We start from the raw sequence: 14,476 nt of genomic DNA, 5'->3' as shown, positions 1-14,476 counted from the left end.
AATATCTGTGCTTTTGGTAAACTATCGTGGAAAATTATGATTCTTAAGTTAAATTTGAGATAAGTTAGAGAATTTTTTTTTTTAAAAAAAGTTATACATTGATCTTTTTTCGATGAAATCAAAACCCTTTAATTTCTAAATTTCAACTTATTATTACTGTTATCTTTGATGTCAAAAGTTATTGCAGATTATTTATTTTCTTCCTGCACAAATTTGTTACGACTCGCAAACTTGTTGATCAAACATTTCATTAAATCAAATTTATTTCTTTTGATAAGCACAGAGCTCTTTAATTCAGTCTACAATCTGTAGATAAATGCTAGATATATATTTTAAATCGAAATATAATAAAGAAAATTTGTTCCAAATAGTTTAAAAAGGAAAACCTTCGAGCTTTTTACGGTTGATTTTACTTTTTGCTTCCAAATCTTTAGATTTTAGAACTATTTAAACAAATCTGAAAACATTAGTACAGAATTAAAAAATATCATTTGTTTGAAAGTAATTTATAATAACTGGAACATTTTTAACTTATAAAGATAAGCAAATTCCTGCATTACAACTTGTATGAGATGATTCCTTCTTTATTTAAATCCATTTTTAAAAATTGCAAACAAATATTTTCAAAATTAACATTTGAAATTTTAACCACATTTAAATTTGACATCTACATTAACTTGTGAAAAATATTCTTTCCTCACCAAATAGAAATAGCTTGCAACGTTTTTAAAAAATTTTTGTAAATTATTTTCAAAATTTCACACATTATCATCATTTATAAACTTAGTTTTCTAATTATCTAAACCCATAGTTGTACAAAAAGAACAACTTAGTAATAGAAGGATTATGAAAATTTTCGCAAAATTTTATATGAAATGAGACATTTCAACTGTCACGGAATGTTAATAATTTAACTGGAAACAATTTTATTTTTAAATTTAAGAGAAATTTAAAGAAAAGGGCCGTTCATATGTTACTTAAACATACTTCTCCCCTATTTTGATATACCCTCTCAGCAAAGAAAAATGGTAGCAAACAATTTTTCGTGCTTACATTGACTGTAATAATGTAATTTTAGAAATAAATTTAAATAAACAATACAATAACTTTATTATTAAACTAAATTTACATTTAAGATTATTTTTCAAATTTTTAAGTTAAATATTCTTTAAGGGTTTTTTTTTTTGTGTGAGTTTTTTCCGTAGTTAAATGTCTTGACCTCTAAAATATATTAATTATTTTTTTTCAACTTTTTCCTCAAAATTTAACTTTAACTGCAATTATGAAATTGTCTAATTTTTCCCCACATTTTTTTGTTATATCTTTTGCGTTAAGAAAAATTGAAAATAGGGAATTATGTCGTCTTGTGCATGTAGCTTCGCCCCTTATAAATGACAATAAGCAAATCACAAACCTTCGATGTTTTCCCGATATTTTATCAGCTACAAATTGAATATTTAGTTAGCTTTTGTAGAAAATGCAAGCTTCTTGTCTTCGCAAATAGATCGTGAATCATCGAATCCACAAGAAATTGTGCTTGCGGCAAATTTTGAAAAATATAAATTGTAACCGAGATAAATTTTGCTTGCAACCAGTGGTCCCTACGATAAATTGTCACTGCAACGACATTAGAATAGAACTAAAAAGAAAAAAATGTAAGAGCTAAAATAAGTAATTATCGACTAAAACATCACAAATTTGAATTTAATCTTCAATTTGTCCTTTGAATTTAAGTTCATCCAGTAAAACAAATTTATAGTTTTAAACAACCTTGGGCTAATTTTTGGCCTAGAAATCACAAATTCAACTTTGCGTTTAAATGTTACCTCTTTGAAAGAAATTATTAGACTACTCTTGCTCACCAAGCATTTTCGTAGTCTGCTTATCCACCAAAAATAAATCATTGCAAAAACATTTAACAGATTTCTAACAAAAAAGCTTTAAGCTTAAATTTCGCACATAATTAAAGCTTAGTATAGAAATAATTATCCCCTTCAAAGCTTGTTGGCGGAAAAAAATGTCAAAAATGAATTAGGACTAAATTATTAAGGAAGTACCAGAAAAGTTAATTTCGTCAACAAACCAATAGTAGAAATTGGCTATCCAACCCTCAAAAATCAGTTTTCGCTATAAATTTGCATTACCTAAGTTCTGATTTTAAAAAAAAGTTTACATTTTGCTAGCTAGTAATAGCGTACCAGAACAAATTGTTAGCTCACATTTAAGTGCGCCAAACGCTTTTAATGACCCATTCTTAAAAGACAGTTATAGCTAAAATATGATTTTGCTTGAACTTTAAAAATATATCATTCGTAGGAATTTTGTTTCAAATTTTAAGCTAATCAAAGGAAATCGTTAACCCACCAAATAGTATTAAGTAAACACGTCAATGAAAAATTAAGCAAAAATTAGCTTTGCCCTTTGACACAGATGAGACATTGGTGTCCCTTAGAAATATTTTTTTCGATGTTTTAATTACAAGCAAAAACATATTCTGGTATTTTTTTAATTCAAAAGCAGTTTAATAGCTACTAAAAAAACTGTCGAACTATCGAACAATTTATATATTTGTACTAAAATATAAAATTTTTAAAAAAAAGTATGCACTCAGATTCCAAAATTCATCCACTGATTTTGTAAATTATTGAAGGATCAATGATTAATTACTGTTTCTCTAAATAAGGTGATTTTAAGGTCCTAAGCAAACGTTGCTCATAACTCTCCACCTCACTCTCTCATTAATGCCGTAGTGGCTCAGGGGATAGAGCAGGGATGGGCAAACTACGGCCCGCGGGCCAACTGTGGCCCGCCGGAAGATTTTATCCGGCCCGCGGAGAGAATTTTTACTTTCTCTATTTTTGTTCTACAAAACATAAATAAATTAAAATAGTTAGCATTAACAGCTTCAATTGATAAAATGTTGAAAGCACAAGTCCCTTATAGAACAGCCGTAGATTAGCTCCAACTAGTATTTGTCTTTCTCGAGGAGCAGACATATGAAATCTAATATAGGTGAATTGTACTTCACATGAGGCTTATTACGCATTTTAAGTTCCAACGAGCGGATTTTTCTTCCGGCGTGAGTTCTAACATAATTTACTGTGTATGGAAAGGCTGCACGCATACAACGTCAATGTAAATAATGGTGAAATTATTAAATGTATGAAATGGCTACTGCCTTTTTGAGTTATTTGTAAACATTTTTAATCCCAAAATGGCAACCAAAAAATGCAAAGTTGATGTAGAGTGCCATGCGTTCAATGATGAATTGACTTTATTTTATTTCAGAAGTTAGAATTTTTATTTTAGAAGTTTTTACTAGGCCCACCAAACTTTTTTTTCCAGATTTTTGGCCCACGACCAAAAAAGTTTGCCCATCCCTGGGATAGAGCATTAAGCCTCCCAATAAGAACTGAGTTCGAATCCCAGCAATGGTTCGTCGATACGAATTGCGCACCTGGCTTGCACCGATGAAGGTGTCACCGCAAAATTTCTTCATGTGTTAGGCTAACCGTGGGAGGGTCTGTGGTTTTCTCCCTCCATGTAATGCAAATGCTTGTCCATTCCATCAAAACAGTGCTCCACGAAGGCAAATTTCTCCCAATCCAAGAGCTCTCTTATCTTCTGGATTGGGTTCAAAATTACAAGGTTACGGAGTTGACCATCAGTAGTCTTAAAGCCAAAAAAATATCCTCGGTGTTCAACGACGGTCATAAAAAAATTTGAATATGAGAACCACACTTCCTAGATTGCGGCCCCATCACCCCAGATTTCAAGAGTCAACAATCCAAGTATGTAAAAAATAAAAATTGAGTCAGAAAAAGTCCGTTTTTGTATTTAATTTCGTAACTTGGTAACACTCATTTATTAGCACATTTTGTGTCAATCATTAAGATTTGAACTTTTATGGGTGACTTCATCTGATGTAAGCATTAAGATTGACACTTAGGGAAAATCAAATCATTAGAGCGAAAATTATTAAGGGTGATATCTTTTAGAATTGTAATGGTGCGCAAAATTCTATTTCATGCAATGTATTAATACATAATTTTTTTAAGACTTAGAAAGAAAAATATTTTTTGAAAATAAAGAAATTCTCTAGTAACAGGAGGATATGTTTTTATCATGTACAAAAAATCGTCATGGCCCTCCTGTTTCAATGCTTAGTACTCGTTCAGTTGTAAAAAATCAGTGGTCGGAGGCAGCGTGCTACAAGTAGCGAAACTACTGTATACTACTAAAACTACTGTAGTTTGTAGTGGTTCCTTGCAACTATTTTTAACTTTAGTAAAGTTCAAACGCAAAAAAATCTGGTCAGCGTACGCAATGAGAATGCCTCTGTGGCCGAGAGTTAATAAGATCTACGTCTGATGCTCGGAAAAATCGGTGAGCAACAATCCTGGGAAATCGAATTCTAAATATCTGACTTTTTTTTAATTAGATTTCAGAAAAAATTTAAAGTACGTTTTTGCTCCTCATCTTGTTACTTAAAATATCCTCTGCTTTAATTAATTAGCATATTTGCTGTCACCCCCTCAAACCATTAAGATTGAGTGCTAGAACGTGAAGATACAATCGTTAGATCAAAAGTTATTCAGGGTGGTTCTTTCTTTTTTTCATTTTCGCACTGTGCTTTATTTCTTAGAGGATATAAAAAAGTATTGATCAAGTAAATCACAAATATTTGATAATTGCCATCCATTTCTTAAATCACTGTCAAGAAAAGCATAGAGTTCGAAAGAACAAATTCGTAAAAAGTACCTTAGAATAAAAAACTATTTCATTTAAGCATGAATTAAAACTTCCTAATATGTATCTTTACATTTAATCAAGCTAATCTTTTATTCAAAATCATTTTGAATCTTGGTGAAAATTAAATTCTCCAGTTAAACTTGTAGTCACTACGTCGCTATTTATCGAAGACATTTTCAAAGTAGTTTGTTGTCGTTACATTTACGAAAAAAAAATTTGTAGTTAACAACAAAAAACTTAGTTTTTCTGACCATTGCTTTTGATAAATCGTTATTTAATGAATTATTGTAATAAGTATAATTAAAAAATAAATAAATATTTTTTTCACACAATTCCTATATGAAAGGCAAAACCATAGTAGTTCCCAGTTTGTTTTAGATGTATGAAAAAATTTAATAATATTTTGATTAGAAAAATAATAAAGGGAATAATAATAATGCATTTTAAGCAATATGTTTTATATTTTAAAATTATTTAAATTATAAAAAGTGTGCACATTTCTAGGTTTCAGAAGAAGTCCGATGAGTTATTATTTGTATGACTGTGTGGCAACACTCCCGGCAGTGGTCCTGCTCTGTGCCTAAAACTCCTTACTTCCGGACTGCAAGCATCTTTGACCTCAAAGAGATTTCGGTACGTCTTCTTAAATCTCAGATAATTTTATAACAGAAGCCCAAAAATATTGTAATATAATATTTTCAAAACTTAGTACATACCTTAATTGTTAGATTAAAAAATTATATCAAGTTAGAAAAAATTATATTTTTTGATGAATTGATTCGGTATCAAGATCAATAAGGTGAAAGATTGTATAATCCTTCCCATTAATAGTATATCCCCTTTGCATGATTTTGAAGCAAACAGTCATAAAAATTTTATTCAAGAAAATTACGCAAAACTAACTGTTGATACAATACATATATACTCATTTTTGAGTTAAGTTGTAGTTTATATGCTGTCATCTAGTTTAAATAAACTATCTCTAAACACATGGCAAATAGTCTGGTACTATTATCTGGTGTACAGACTGAAAAATATACATGATTCAGGGCATAATAAATAAGATTACTTTAATCTTACTGGCACGTTACTCTTATAAAAAACATCATCCTAGAAATATCACATGCAAGAGTAATGGAGGATGGAACATCACTAAGGATATATTTTGACGGGAGCAAAAAGGTGCGGGTTAAGTAATTCTTTTATTTGAAACATAATATTCTCTTGATAAAAATATTTTTTACTCGTGTGAATTGTTTATTATTATCGGTATTTTTTGCATTTCCTAATACCACATTAATATTTTTTTTAAATAATTAATTAATGTAAATATGTGTATATCATAGATTCAAAACATTTTGCTGAATTTTGTCATAAATTCTCCTGGATTTTGTTTGCTGAGTTGTATCCTGTTAAAAAAAAGCTTGTTCTTTCAATATATATATATATATATTGATACTTCAATAGCAATTAAAAGTGTTTAAAAATGTATACTACCAGTTAAAAATAATGAAATTATACCATTACCTAGTATTATACCTACTATCCACTAGAATTCACTCATATAAAATGCTGGCTTAGTATAATCCTGTTAAAAAAAGTGATTTTTTTTTAAATATTCTTATTCATTTTTAATCACAATTAAAAATGTGTGCAAGTAATGAAATTTAATCATTAAGAAAACTAAGAGGAAAGCCAAGAAATTTTTTTCTGAATGTTAGTGGGCAGCCTGATACATTATCTGGACTACAGTGATTCTGGGCACTTTCAATTTATGCAATCTTAAAAGAAATACTTACACATTTTTCCGCATTTATGTAAAATGTGTGTTACCTCTGTGTTAAAAAAGTATTTATTTACTAAGGGCTTAAGTAGTCAAGGAAAAATTAAAAAGGTATATTTCCCCATATTATACGACATAAAAATACAAGCAAGTATTTTACATATGTATTTCAAAATGTTCTAAACTCTTCATCCTGCAGAAAAATTTTATTGCTTTTGTGGAACATTTATTGGGCCATATTTTATTGGTTAAACTTTTTCACTGTTGCAATTGTCGACATTATACGACATAAAAATACAAGCAAGTATTTTACATATGTATTTCAAAATGTTCTAAACTCTTCATCCTGCAGAAAAATTTTATTGCTTTTGTGGAACATTTATTAGGCCATATTTTATTGGTTAAACTTTTTCACTGTTGCAATTGTCGAATTTTTTTAAGACATTTCAGCAGAACTTCTACAAGACCCTTGCCCCTTATTGTTGAAAATTATTTAGTTCAGGATACTTATCTTATGATTCTGCGAAATTTCAAAACTATTTCAGATTATTTCCATTTTTGTAACAATTATTATGGAACTGTGTACATTTATGGAACTTCTAATATCATTTGTGCTTTTAATTATCATCAGGAGTGCTCAAAATGTGTACTACTATTTAATAAACTGTACTATTTTAGAAAATTGGCATAAAACTGTCTATACTATTAACAAAAATTTATGATATTTTACCAGACCAGGTGGCGACTTTACACATTGTCGACTCCCGGGCACCTCCACTCGCCGCGGTTTTATTTGTCAACTGTTTCACCGCCTTATCTAGTAACCCTCACTCAGAGGCAACCCTACGCTCGCCTCAATACAGCACTCGCAAAAGTCATAAATGAATCTTCGCGCTCATGGATATTTTTAAAAGTTGCTTGTTGAATTAAGTTAAAATTTTATCCTCGTTTAAGACTAGAAAAATTCAAATAACGAGAACAAAATACTTCGTTCTTCTTAAAAGAAAGAGGAAGAAAAATTTACATACACACAATTATTTCAGTTAATTACATACATATTTCGATTAAAAAAAAATTTCAAATAGAAACTATTCTTGTAAATTAAATAAAAATCTGGAGTAATAAAATAGTCAATTATTCAGAATAATAAATTTCTTTTGCATATCTTACTTAATAAACAAAGTTTAAAAAAATAATTCCCTATATAAATCATCACATTATTAAGTGTACATATTTTTAAAGATAAAAGTATTAAAAAAAATTTTACTCAGTTTGAAAAATAATTATTTTCATTTCCTTCATTTTTACCAGGTTTTATCAATTATTTCTATTTTGGAAAAAATATGTATTCTTCAAAATGCTTACAATATCTTAAAAAAATTGCATATATTTTATACTGAACAACTTTTGATTGACAGTATTTTCTTCATAAGAGAGTCTTTAAAAAAATTTGAAAATATTTTCATTAAATTTGTTCAAATATTTTCTGTAAAATGCGTGCTATTAGGAAAACAAGAAGAAAAAATATTTTTAGTGAAGCCATGACATAAAGAAACAAATCTATGACATATTCACTACTATTTTCGTATAGTTAATTTATTTTTTATGATATCAAATCACATTTATTGAAACTTAAAGTTGTGGCTGCTTAACTTTTTTTAATGTTTCTTAAATTCGTCAGGGAAAATTCCGATATTTTCCATTTTTCCTGCTTCTATCACTATTATTTGTATATATCTGAAATTACTCACCTTCGTTTTAATTGTTTCCTAATTAATTTTATCATATATTTTACTATATATATTTATCCTTTCATTCTATGCTTCATTAATTTCATAACATATCCATCTTGTAACTTTTTATTCATAATTTTATAACAACTTCAGCTTATTAGATTCTATAACTCAACAATTGGTCTATATATTTTATAATTTTTTTTATTCAATTTTTGGGCTTCTAAATAAGATATGGAAAAAATACTATGAAAATTATTACATTTATTATCAATCTAAAATTCGGCCTTTTTTTCCTCCTAAGTGTGAAAACACATTTACTAACTTAAGGTAACGTAATTTAACACGATTCATCTATTTTAATAAGAAAGATTCAGAGAAAAAAGCAGGATCAGAAAAAGTGAGATGTGTATTTTAATTTATATTCTGCTTCAAAAGAGACACAGAAAACTTTTCTGTTATTATTTAATAGTCTTCATTAGTCTTTAAAATTCCGAAAGAATTTTTCAGTTGCTGGAATCATATAATAGTCTCATTTGTAACAAATTGTTTTTTAATTTTTTTTTTACACAATAGCTTTTATTGTATGCAATTTGCTTTAAAAGTTCAAATATTTATTCTTGGATTGTCATGCAGTCTCTGTGTCTAGAAACTGTATGACCTATTTTATTTTATTTGTTCCTTGCAGAATGGTAATAATTGTTTCTTATTTGATAATAAAAATCTTACTTTTGCTGAGATAGCTGATCGCAGGAGTTTTGTTTTATTATCATAACATCGATTAATTTTTTTGAGAAAAGTGTAAGTCCTCAGCCTTTCAACCCAATTGCTTTAAAACTACTTTCTTTATTTAAAGAAAATTATTAAATTTAAAAATTGTTAAGATTCTCTTATTTGACTCAATATCTTGTCTTTAATGAATCAGAAATAAATAAACAGATTGTCCTTATATTGTTATACAGTTATGATATGAGAATGTCAAAGTTGATGCTTACTGTTTACATTATATTTTTATTTTACGAATCATAAAAAGTTTTCTTTAATCAAAATTGTGTTCACCTCATAAATATACTTTAACTGCTACAAATTTTTCAGTCTTTGCTACCAAAGCTGTGGAGTTGGCTAATACGTATGAAGGAATTTATCGTTTGGGACATAACATTTACAAAAGAGTGTCAAATCTAAGTACAATTGTTTGGACGCAAATATTGTTGGCACTGCAAATGGGAATCATTACATCAAATTTAATCATAGATATCAATGTCAGAAAAGTAAAAAAGAATAAATTCATGTATAAAGCTGACAGCAACAATCTCCTCATCATTACACGTATATAGAGAGAAAATGCTTAAAACTCATAAATTGTGTAGTTACTTAAATTAAAGGTTCTAAAAACTAAACAATAAGGTACAAAACCCTGCTGCATTATAGAATATTGTGTCCACATACTTGGTAAAGACACCATAAATTATTTGCTATAATTTTATAAAAATAATTAAAAAGCTATACAGTACTCATATATCCTACACCCACAACAAAACTTTATCCTAAAAAGGAAATAAAAAAGTAAGAAATAAATATGTGTTTCAGGAAGTCCGAATAAAAAGAGAATGATAATACACAAAATTTTTTAAAGCAGCTAAATTTATTCACACCTCATGTTCACTCATGCGTTTTTTAAATCGTATGTCGCAAGTAACACATGCGCGAATTAATATTCGAAGATTTTCGCGAGAAAATTTTAAACCCGACTTGGCGAATGTAAGATGGGCGAATTTCAAAATACGGTGCCAAAGAAGTGCCCGGGAGTCGACAATGTGTAAAGTCGCGACCAGGTGATTAGACCAGGAGAAAATGGCAAAATCCAGTAGTCTACTGGTAAATCCAGTAGAGTTGGCAACTATGTGTATCATATACTAATGAAATTTTAAATTTTAGTGTTGTTGAATAGCAAAATGGTGGCAGCTACTTTAACAACCTGGTATTTTAAAACTACATTTTCGGTGTTGCACTATTTCAGGAATTGTTTTTTTTAGGGGGGAAACAAAACACTTAAATACGAAGAGTTCTGTGGTCCAGTGAGTGAGAAGTGCTTGACTCTAGAATGTTTACAGTTATGCATGGTGTTTCACTTTGGTGTAAAATAGTTGCCACCATTTTCGATGTTGAGATACATTTTTACAGAGTAATTGTTGCTCAAAACTTGTATTCAAAAAATATGTCTCTTGCAGGAGAAATGGTTGTTGCAGTTGGAAGAGAAGTATCCCAAAATTTGCCCCCTGCTGTGTTTTGATCCAGTGAGTGAGAAGTGCTTGACTCTAGAATGTTTACAGTTTGTTAGTGAAGATCGAAACGGACTACAGGTGGCGTAGAGCAGCACTCTCTACATATGGCAATACTTTACATGTTTTCACCATTCTCGTGTGGAGAGTCATAGGAGAAGGAAGTACGTTAGTTTATGTTTTGATTTTCAATTAGATTAAAAGGTTTTAAACTAGGAAACTATCTGGAACTTAAAACTTCATTAAGCAAATTTATTTAAAAAAATGTCGTAGAAATTTCTAAAAAAATTGTCGTTCTAAAAAAGGGGGGAATATACTATCACATCTGAGAAGAGGAGAGGGTCAAGACAAGGAACAGGTCTTCTCCGCAGATGGCGTACTCGAGCTTTGCGATCGCGAATCAGCACGAACGGTGTAGTCGTCAAAGGCATGTACGTATGTCACAAAATAAATCTTTTTATTTTTTTAATATTTTTCAGTTTAAGCTTGTTGATAGAAACGTTCAGGATCTTGAAATATTTTAATTTGGTGTATTCATGGGCGTCACTCTTCAGTCTTCAGGACTGAAATTAGTCTTGGAAACAAAATCAGTAGTCTAAATTCGGTCCTTCAATTAAAATCTATTTTCTAATTATTCAAAAACTTCCTTTTATCTTATTTTTCTTTAAAAAAAAATTTTAAGATATATTCTCAGTTAAAATTAAATAAAATTACTCATTTTCATAATTATTGCTGTATTTTCCTTCTGATGTTTTAAAATGCTAGGGAAAGTTAAATTAAGATTTTTTTAAATGAAATAAATAGAATTGTGACATAGTCGCATAGTCACATATAATGTAAGAGCCATTCTTGTGGAAAGATACAGTCAGTAATCTATCAACTTCTGGAAATTCTGGTAAACAATGCTAGATCGTGTGAATTAGTCAAGAAAGTTCAGTGTTGAAATTTTGTTTTTGGAGTAGGTACCCCATGACTATAATTAAAAATTTGTTTTTGCTAATGCAAAAATGTTTAGTTTAAAACATTTATTAAGCTGCTCTTAAAAAGCTCTTTCTATTCATATAAGAGCTTTATAAGAACCTTATAGTACTAGCAGATAATATAATTTTCTAATATTTTTAAGATTCATGTGCAGGTTACTACAGGCATTTATTGTAAGCGTCTAATTAATATTATGTTTAAGAAATAAATTCATACTACTTGATGCTTTAAGAAAACTTTGTTATGACAATATAAAAAAAATTTCACAAAAATACAATATGTAACAAAAGATAGTCACTTTTTCATTTATGTTTTGCAATATTTATATTCTTTGTTAATTTAAGCCTAACTTAAATATAGTTTTTAATCTGTTTATAAGCAAAATTATTAAGGGAGAGGGAAGTTAGTGTGGATATTGGGCTAGAATAGACATCTTAAATTTCTTTATTTTATTTATAAGTCAAATTTTTTTATGTGAGGTATCATAGGTTGGCAACATGAATGTACTGTCCATAAAAAAAAATTTTTTTAATAAGGACTACTCTGAATAACTTTTGATCTGATGACATTCTAGGATCCAGTCTTAATAGTTTAAAAGGGTGACCTTAAATATGCTCATTAATTAGTGCAGAGGTCGCCAAAGTGGTCTATATAGACCCCCAGGGGTCTATTTAACAAAAGCGGGGGTCGATCTGAGATAGGGGGGCGAATGGGGGGTCGATCCGAATCGGAAGGGTCGATTGTGGGTCGAGAAAAAAAACAGTTCTCAATACGCAAATCACACATACCTAATTAAGTGCCGTGAACCGGGGCGAGTCACCCCATTTTAGTTTTACTTAATTTTCACTATTTTAAATTGCAAATAAAAAAAATTTTACCAACAGAGGACTTAGTTCAGACTCTAAGGAAGATGGCGCTGTAGTAGTTTGATCTGTTTTTATTTATTTGGTGTCTTTTTTACCGACCTGTTCAAACGTCTTCTGAGAGATTTGTATTGAAAATCAGCAAAATTTTAGTTGGTGCTCCGTGAGTATATTATTATTATTACTATTTTCACTTTGGTTAAGTGATAAACTTATCTAAGACTAAGATTATATTAATTCTATATGAAAAAAAGCAAAAAGAATGTAAGTTTTGCTGTTGTAAAAAAAAAGGCAAAATTCGCGGGGCGAGTCTACCCATTCGTATTTAGTTTTAATAAAGCATAATAATATAATTTAGAACTTTGTTTACATTAAAATTAAGTCATTTTAAATGAATTTGAGTATATTATTTTAATTCTGCATTGATAAATTTATCATTAATAAGAAAATTTATAGGTTAAATATAAATATAAAATATATTTATTTTACCTATTTTTTCAATTTTTATATTACAAAATTAACTTTTTTTATTTAATGCACGTTAAATAAATTATTATTTATTATTACAGATGGTTCGGAATTATATTCGCAAAACAAATGGATTTAAATGTTACAACAAAATGCCGTGATTTTGTTAATAATCTTTAATTATTATTATTTATTAATTATTTAATTGTAAATTTATATTAATTTTAATTTATTTTTATCAACAATAATCAGAAAAAAAATGTTATTTTATAATGTTAATGATTATAAAAACAAAACTGTGATCAAAATGTGATAATCGATCAAATACTCAATTTGTGTTATTTTATGAATAAAAAAATGGAATATATAAAGTTATGAATTTTACTTCATAAATTTCCTATATAGTAACTAAAATAATAATTTAATAGTAAAATTTGATTATTTACAATGTTAACATTCATTTTAGTAGAATGGGTAGACTCGCCCCATACGAGAGATTTGTCAGCAGCTCTATAAAAATATACAGTAACAGCGTAACTGTTAATATTTTCTAAAATCGTTTTCACAGCTTTAAAGAGGGATAAATAGCGATTCCGAAACACCTATTAAAAGCCTCTTTTTTTAAATATTTACAAAGTTTGACCACTTAAAAGTTGACAAACTGAAAAAATGGGTAGACTCGCCCCGGTTTACGGTATGTAAAATTTGTGAATTTTTTTTTATAATTGACTGAATATCAGTTTCGTTTCAAAACATAAATTAATAAACGTATATTTATTGGGGTGAAACAAGTATTTACGTACCACAGCACAGTGGCACGAACTCAGGGCAGTTTATAAGTCATATGCATATGTGTGCTTGTCCAAATGTCACGTGTGACGAGCATTGACGTTACAAATGCAAATATCATATGCAGTTTCAGCTATCTTTGAAAACTGTGCTGAATATTTGCAGTGTCATTATTCAAACTTTTGTAGTTTTGGATAATTAGTTATTGTTTCGATAAAACCATTCGTTTGGTTTAGATATCAATTTTAATTATCAATGCACAAAAAAGAAGGTAAGCATTCATAATATGGATTAGTACAGCCCGCGACAAAACTATAGCACACTTTGTATTTTTTAAAGAAAATTATAAAATTGACCAATTTTGACGAAAATTAAAATTGACCAATTTTGAACCCAATATAGCGAACCTTGCAAAAAAACACCAGGCACACCCATCTCATTGATCAAGAAGCACCTTAGTTACTTTACTTATTATATCTACTTATGCATAATTACTTATTATTTAATAATAAGGTATTTAAATTTCAATATTAATATATTTCTCATAAAACTATTGTTACACAATGTACTATTACTTTAATAAATGTTTAAAATCATAAAATAAATGTACAAATACAGTATCTAATAGAGTTTTATTTTAATTAATAGAAAATTACTTTTGTGAGGGTCGATGGAGATTTCGAAAAATTATATAGGGGTCGATGATCATAAAAGTTTAGCGACCCCTGAATTAGTGCATACGATATTTAAGTTACAGTTATAAAATTCATCTATCCAAAAATAATTCCATTTAGAAAATAACTTTTTGTAAATATTTATAATTTG

The 14,476-nt window shown here is 28.7% G+C and overlaps 1 long non-coding RNA gene across 3 annotated transcripts in view; it reads left to right on the top strand.

Annotated features, from left to right (window-relative positions):
• Positions 1-14,476, top strand: part of LOC107451974 (ubiquitin carboxyl-terminal hydrolase 34) — a 93,049-nt gene that overhangs the window by 68,174 nt on the left and 10,399 nt on the right. For all 3 annotated transcript variants that reach the window (XR_015432386.1, XR_015432387.1, XR_015432388.1), the window contains 2 exons: positions 5,257-5,385; positions 10,500-10,714. This is a non-coding gene — a long non-coding RNA (ubiquitin carboxyl-terminal hydrolase 34). The remainder of the gene's footprint in view (positions 1-5,256; positions 5,386-10,499; positions 10,715-14,476) is intronic.

The sequence above is a fragment of the Parasteatoda tepidariorum genome, chromosome 3 (genome assembly GCF_982258835.1).
Source record: "Parasteatoda tepidariorum strain Cologne lab strain chromosome 3, Ptep-v5.0, whole genome shotgun sequence".
In the NCBI taxonomy this organism is placed as follows: domain Eukaryota; kingdom Metazoa; phylum Arthropoda; class Arachnida; order Araneae; family Theridiidae; genus Parasteatoda; species Parasteatoda tepidariorum.
Note: the sequence above shows the minus strand (reverse complement) of the source record. Positions and strands in the feature narration are given on the sequence as shown.